This window comes from Oratosquilla oratoria, chromosome 26, assembly GCF_046742065.1.
Source record: "Oratosquilla oratoria isolate Oo_2021 chromosome 26, ASM4674206v1, whole genome shotgun sequence".
Lineage (NCBI taxonomy): Eukaryota > Metazoa > Arthropoda > Malacostraca > Stomatopoda > Squillidae > Oratosquilla > Oratosquilla oratoria.
Window position 1 is genome coordinate 16053539 of NC_134802.1, and position 8218 is coordinate 16061756.

The window sequence follows — 8218 nt, forward strand, 5'->3', positions numbered from 1 at the left end:
GCCTTTAGTACTGACAAAGGTTATTTCGAATTTAATCGAGTACACTTTGGACTAACGAATGCCACTAGTACACTACAAAGACTCATGAATATGCTTTTCAAAGACAAACTAGGCAAATTCCTTTTCGTCTATTTAGACGACCTAATAATAGTCTCCCCTACTGTAGAGGACTACCTTGACACCCTTAGGTAAATCTTACAAACCATCAAAAAAGTTGGCCTCAAAATTTAGCTTAACAAATGCTTATTTCTAAAAAAGTAGGTTACCTTTATTATCTATACAGTAAACAAAGACGGAATCCACACTGTCATGTGGGTCACGTGACGAAGCTTGGAAGAATGTCAGCGCGGACGTTTCGTCCACCGCTGACCACGTGATTCAACCCGTGATGGAGTTTGGAGCTTGGAGCTGGTCGGCGCGTTCGGCACCTGACCCAGGCGTGAGGTCATGCTTAGTCTCCAGGCCTGCCAACTGGCCCAACTATACGGGGTCACTACTGCTGTGCGCATGCGCAGATCGCCACCACCCACTCTCCCACACCCTCCCGGATGTGCAAGAGGGAAGGGCATGGAGATGGACGAAGACACTTCACGGCCGTCTGCCGTTGAGGGCGGACCTCCCCCCTCCCCTTCTAGTTCCACGGAGGGAGGGCACCAGGATGCAGGAGATCACGAGGAGATAGAGTCGTAGGACACTTTACGGCCGCTCGCCGTTAAGGGTGGACACCTCCCCTCCCAGTTCTACAGAGGGAGGGCACCGCCTGAAGGAGATCACGTGAAGGAGATCGTCGGAGCAGGAGACCAAGGAGGAGACGTGCGCCCGTCCGCCAAGGAGAAGGACACAGGGGACTCGTCTGTAGGAGATCGTCTGAAGGAGAAGGAAGCGACGCTCGAGGAGAATTCATCCTCGCGCCTGCAGAGCCGAGGAGTGGTGTAGTACTCATTTTGTTTTATATTTTTTTGTACATATTGAGTAGGCCGTGCTAGATATCACACAGGTGATATTTCTATTGTATGTGTTAGATAGGATAGTTGTGCTTTGTGTTATCCAATAAAAACACGTGTTGGTGTTGCCTTGGTGTTTCTTTTCTCTCACGCCATTTCTCAATAATACCGAGTATACAACTAAACTGTACCCCCCTGACACACACAAACCCAGACAATATCAAAGCCGTGTCTGAATTCTCCACCCCAAAGGACGAGAACCAACTCCGTTCTTTTGTAGGCATGGCTGCCTATTAGAGACATTTTATAAGAAATTTTGCAGACTTAGCTGCCCCACTTACAAAATTTACACGTAAGAACGTATTTTTCAAATGGGACTCTGACGAACAAGAATGTTTCCAAAAAATAAAGACAGCACTACACAGGGCACCCACACTCGCCTTCCCCGATTTCACAAAGGAATTATTTCTGTTCACGGACGCATCCACCCTTGGGATAGGGGCAGTCCTACAACAAATAGACTCAAACGAGAAATATAGAGCGATAGCGTACGCAAGGCTCGTACTGAACCCTGCAGAGCATAACTACTCCACCACCCACTTGGAAGCTCTAGCTGTTGTCTGGGCTCTAAAATATTTCAGGGAACTCATCCTGGGTCACAAAGTCATAGTCATGACAGACCATCAACATTTAACAGAGTTAAAAAAAAGAAAAAAAAAAAAGAAAAGAAATACAAGGTAAGAAATTTCCTACATAAAAGGTAAGGCAAACGTCGTGGCAGACGCACTTAGCTGAAGCCCTTGATCGCAACAGTCCCAACCACCCATTGCATTTCTCCTCAGGAACTCCGAGAAGAACAAAGAAAAGACCCAAATTGTTTGCATTTAATCCTCCACATAGAAACGGGAGCTATCCTACACCCCCGTGCCCCTCAGAGAACTACATCTAAAGGATGGAATTCTTGAAAGAGGCACTACTACACCAACCCGAACAGTAATCCCAAACTCACTGATTCCAAGAATCCTACAAGTGGTCCACGATAGAACCATTGCAGGTCACCCAGACAGAGATAAATGCCTAGCAAACGCCTAAGATGCCCACCGACATCACCCGTCACATTGAACACTGCACTACCTGTAACCAACTTCGTGGACCAGACCCTAAACCACTAAAAATTGGAGAAGTACCCATCCCCTTAGAACCATGAGATATTATAGGCATTGACCTTTTAAAACTACCCCCAAGACGCCAAGGTTCCCAATATGTCCTTGCTGTAGTGGATTATTTTTCAAAGTGTACAATACTAGTGCCCCTACCAGACAAATCGTTAGAGACGTTGGTTCAAGCCTTAGTCAACAACGTGTTCTGTAAGTACAACATTCCTCGTGAAATCCTTTCGGATAACGGATCCGAGTTTAAGATCGAAGTCCTCCAAAACATAACCAAATTATACCGCATCAACAGCTTATACGCTACAGCGTATCATCCATAAGGAAACGGACTTGTAGAGAGAACAAACAAAAATCCTCAAAGTCCTCTGTCCCCTACAAGAATGCATTTGCGACACATGGGAAGACTGGCTCCCACAAGTGCAGGTCAGCATTAATGGCTCTATAAACTCAGCGACGAAGAACTCTCCCCACTTTTTATTCTTCGGCCAAACCCTCCGTATGCCTTATGACATACTGGAAAAACCACCTCCCCCTTTTACACCATAGAAGATTACGCAAAGCGCGTAGAACTTGCCATGCACATGATCCACAAAGAAGTCAAAAAGAACCTCGAACAAGAGAAACAACAAACTCGAATCAAACAACATAAATACTCTTGATCCTTGTCCCTTATCCCAGGTGATACTGTCATGCTTAAATACCACAACAGATCTAACAAACTTAAACCAAATTTCTTTGGTCCCTTTGTAGTAGCAGAAACGCTAAGGAAAAACAAAACTGAAACCAATCAAATCTATATTCGACGTAAAGTCCATCCTAAACAGACACGGCTTCTTACCAAACCAACCTCCATCCAGAGCCACGAAACCTCAACCCTCTACCTTTCACATGACACTACGCTCCAAGCGATAACTCTCAATAACAATCAAGATTCTCCTCCCCCCCTTAGAGGGCAGGACGTCATTCTCACTTGAGTGGAAGGTGATCATGATCCCTATTCATCAAAAGTTTCCCTAACTGCATAATCTCTCTTCACATCCCTCAGGATCGTGTTCACCTGGCAGAATCATACCCCAATATACTCACAACAAGAAATATTTAAACAAAAACACACCCAGAAAGAAGATACCACACCACTCTCTCACACTTCCAGGACACTCCTACCTCTCATCCTCGTATACCTCGTCGCAGCCTACTCTGGTAATAACCTACCCAGGATGATCCCAGGAGCAACTGTTGCTTCTGCAGGACAAGTAATGGTCATTCGAGACACAACCACAATAAAAAGGGAATTCGACATCACGAAACTACACTCGGACCTAGAGTCAATACGTAAGCTTACGAATACATTATTAAATCACTTCCATGCCACCTTCAAACACCCTACTGTAGTCCCAAAACTAACTCCTCAAAATAAAGAAAAAACATGTTCTACTCAATCTCCGACAAACTAAACACACTACTCCTTCAACTCTCTATAACTGAACCGAGTGACATGATATAAAATCATAACTCAGAATGCCACCATTCCTCCTTCAGACACAAAAGAGGACTCATGAATTTCATGGGTTCCCTTTCTAAGTCCCTGTTTGGCATTGCCTCTGAAGATGACATAACAAACATCCACCTCATCGTAGACAAAATGGCCTCCAGACTTAATAAGATGGGAAAGCTTGTTCTACTAAACTCCCAAAAACTCACGGCACTTGGCAGGCTCAATTAACATTCTGTATGACCGTTTCTCCCAACTTCACGAATATTCACTTACTCAGTCTACCCGACTCCACGAACTGGAAATGTTCAAATATTACTCAGAACAAATAAGCGAATTAAGTGCATATAGATATGTTTAGACACTACAACAAAAAATACATAAAATGAAATATGAAATTGAAGTAAAGATGTGAAAAAATTATATCAATATTTCCATACACCACCTACTTTCTTTAATATCCCAGGTACCACAAGCACATGTTATGCAGATGACATCTGCATACACTCGTCCTCTCCTGAAGATCTTCAGCATTTTCTTCATTCGATCTACGAGCACCATTCTTTATGTGGCCCTATTCTTTACCTCGAAAAGTGGAGGATCTTCTCCCCACGCAAGCCACGAACACTTCCTGATTTCCTGGTGAGAACCAGCGCTATACCACACTACAGGGTATGTCTACTTGGGAGGGCTCGTTCACGTTACTCCCTCCACCTCAATGCGGCAGAGTGCTCATCCCCTTATTAAGAACTTAATGACTCATTTGCAACAACGCCTAACACCTATTCAGTGGCTCGCCAACAACGCTGCTGGGATATCTATTCCAGTGGCCAGAAGTATATACACAGCGTTCATCAGGTCAATAGTTGATTATATCTCTCCTGTTCTATGTTAGCTCCCTAAGTCAGCATTGGATCCCCACAAAAAGTCTAAAAACAAAGCTCTGCGGCTCATTCTAAGCTCTCCAATCTCCACAAAGACTGTTAAAACACTACAGGAGCCCCATCTTACTCATCTAGTGGAACTGATTTATGCTGATGTAACATAATTTACCATTAGATACTTTGTTGGAAACTGGTGCAGTGGTCTCCTTAATTCATAGAAGCGTCTTACCCGAAGACGCAGAGGTAATGCAGGGGGCCACCACTCGAATAATAGTGGCCGACGGTTTGGAGATGCCGGACATTAGTAAATTTCATGTGAAGATAGGCCTAGCGAGTTTACAGTTTACACACTCATTCTTTGCTATCCCGATAGAGGACATTCCCGCTAAAATGATATTAGCTATAGATTTCTTGTCAGCGAACAGGGTGAGTTTAACATTCAGTACTTTAACATTCAAAGTTGAAGGTGAGGATATTACAGTAATTCTTGCAAGGGCGAGTTCTTCAGCCACGCCAATGCTCACCACGTTAGATGAGAGACAGTCATCAGGAAGTAAGAGAGGTAGCCACGTTCCAAGTTAAAACCATCGAGGCTGAAAGAGTACCATGTTTCTTGGGCGGAACAATGGGGTTGGTCTTAGAGAGAGCAGACAAGCTCACTCCCACAAGTCAGGCAATCTCGATGTTGTCAACAGCACGAACATCCGCTGAGAGTGCCAGCCTGCTCGGCTAGGGAGTAGTGGAACTGCATAGAACGGAAGAAGGAAAGGTCTGGTGCAAGGTCCCATTTCTGAATTTGGGACCTGATGCCCTTGAGATCCAGAAAGACCGGTTGGGGAAATTACACTCCTGGGGGAGATCAAATTGGTAGACGGAGGAACCGACTTATCACTGGGAACGGTGTAGGCAAATGAGAAAGTGGATCTAGAAAGAAGAGATAAAGTAAGACAGGAAGTTAGGAATTTCTTTCCCGACCCCACTAGCTTTGATCACTTTAATGGCTAAATACGGCAATGTGTTAGCCTTACCAGGGGACCCACTAACGGTTATGCCTCACTTTTTCCATGAGATACGGACAATAGGTCCGCCAGTATATACTGATAATTTTAACCTGTTTCTGAGGAATTCCGAAAGGAAATACAGGAACAGATAGGAAATATGTTACATAAGGGGATCATCCGTCCATCCCAATCCCCGTATAATGCTCCTATCGTCCCCATGGTAAAGAAGGACAAGACGGTTCGGCTCAGTCTCGACTTTCAAGCATTAAACAAGAACGCAGTAGATGATAGGTTCCCACTCCTACATATCGACTCGATGTTTTGGATTCTCATCGTCTTATTTTCCCTAATGGATCTCAAATCCGGGTATTTCCAGATCCCGTTGGAGGATAGCAGCTGCGAGAAAACTGTGTTTTCGACGCCCGAGGGTCACTACGAGTTCACGTCTCTCCTTTTTGGGTTGAAAGACGCTACATCCTTCTCGCAGCAGGTGATAAACCAAGTACTGACGGGGCTGTTAGGGATTAGCGCGATGGTGAACATGGACGATGTCATTGTTCTGGGAACCACGTAGGACGGCCACCTTAAGAACATAGATGATGTCCTACAGAGGTTACAAGAGGCAGGTCTCTCTTTGAGGCTGGAAAAGTGTCATTTCCTCCAGGAAGAAGTCGCTTACCTAGGGCATTTAGTATCCCAGACGGGATCAAGCCTCAACCAGAGAAGGTTTGAGCCATCAAGGCTTTCCCTCAACCGTCGCGTCAGAAAGAATTGCTCTCTTTCCTGGGATTAGCGGGGAACCATTAAAAAAAAAAAAAATCATCACAAATTTTGTCAAGATTTCAAAGCATCTAGTAGATATGACAACTGGTGACCCAGTTAGGAAACACAAGGATCACGAGCTTGGCCTGTGGACATCTGTTCAGATGGATGCGTTAGTATCCCTCAACATCCACTTATCTAGCACGGTGGTCCTCCTTCATCCCAATTTTGCGAAACCTCTCTTACTTCAGATGCCAGTGCATCGACAATCGGGGGCGTGCTTCAGCAGGGGGACGATGGAGGTAGGACACGACTTCTCTCTTATTTCATTCGCACTCTAAATGAGCACGAGAAACGGCAGGCTATAGTACCGTTGAAAGAGAAGCGTTAGCAGTGGTTTACGGTCTCACCGTAAATTGACCTTTGATCATGGGATATCGGTTAGACTACAGAACGATCATTGGCCGTTGGTCTGGCTGCTCATTGCTAAAGGCACAATCACTCGGATTCTCCGATGGCAAATGGCGATCGCTGTTCCCAACCTTCTCCGGTGATTCCCTATTGGTTTTCAGTATATCGTAATTCATAACTTTGGTGTTGCACTTGTTATTTGTCAGACACTGAAATCTACTTTTAATCTATTCACAATCTAAGTACTCTTATCAGATACGGTACTTAATCTTTGTACGTTGTCAGCAACCTATCGATTAGTTAAGAATCCTACTCCACTGATTTTTTTTTCTCCTTACCACTCTTGTAGAATAAGGAAATACTCTCTAGCTGCACGAGTTTCTTCTGTTCCCTTCGAACTTTCCTGTTTTCCATGATATCCTCCAATTTTTTCATCAAAGTTACCAGTTTGTGTTCTTGTGTGTGGGTTCTCATGTGGCACGCGTAGATCTTTATCTTCTTTAGGTAAATGTCCAAGACTGGGATCTGATTAAACAGTATGTTCTTACGGTGCCATACTGGCCGCAACCATGTAATTAAATGTGTTTTCGCCTTCATATGATAATGATCCACCTGAATACCTGTTGTGTGTACAGGTCTTGATTAGTTGAGATTCATTTTGGTGACACCTTATTCATTATATATATATATATATATATATATATATATATATATATATATATATATATATATATATATATATATGTAATATATATATATATACACATATATACAGTATATATATATACATACATACATATATATATATATATATATATATACACATATATACAGGTATATATATACATATATATATACTGAGGAACAAAACGGACAATTGCCCTTCCTAGATACGTTAATACGACGAATGGGAAAAACTGTAACTTTCTCAGTATACAGAAAGGAAACAAACAAAGAGGATTTAGTACATTACTTCTCCGCACATGATGATAGGACAAAGAGTGGTATAGTAATAGGATTTTTTCTCAGGGCACTACGAATCTGTAGTAATGAATACCTAGAAGGCGAATTTGATTACATTATGAAAACCTTTGACAAACTTGGATATCCAGAGGGAATGTTGAAAAGAACAAAAAGAAAAGCAATAAATATTTACAATCGCGGAAAGAAAGAGAGAAATGATAAAAATAATACAAATTTTATATCAGTACCTGGCTCAGAAACGTCACCAATAATAGACAAATATTTAACAAAATCGGGTATAAACATAGCTAAAATAACTAACAAGAGGATAGGTGATTTAATAAAGACTTCTGAAAAGATAACCAATTCCGAAAACAGCGTCGTATACAAAATCCCGTGTAATAGTTGCTCAATGGCTTATTATGGCGAATCGTCAAGAGGATTAGAAAAAAGAATTTATGAACATAAAAACGACATAAAAGCACATAGGACATCTAATTCTTTAGTAGTTCATGCGGAAAAAATTCGATCATTTACCAAACTGGAGAGAAGCTGAAGTGCTACATAAAGGTTTTGATAAATTCACTAG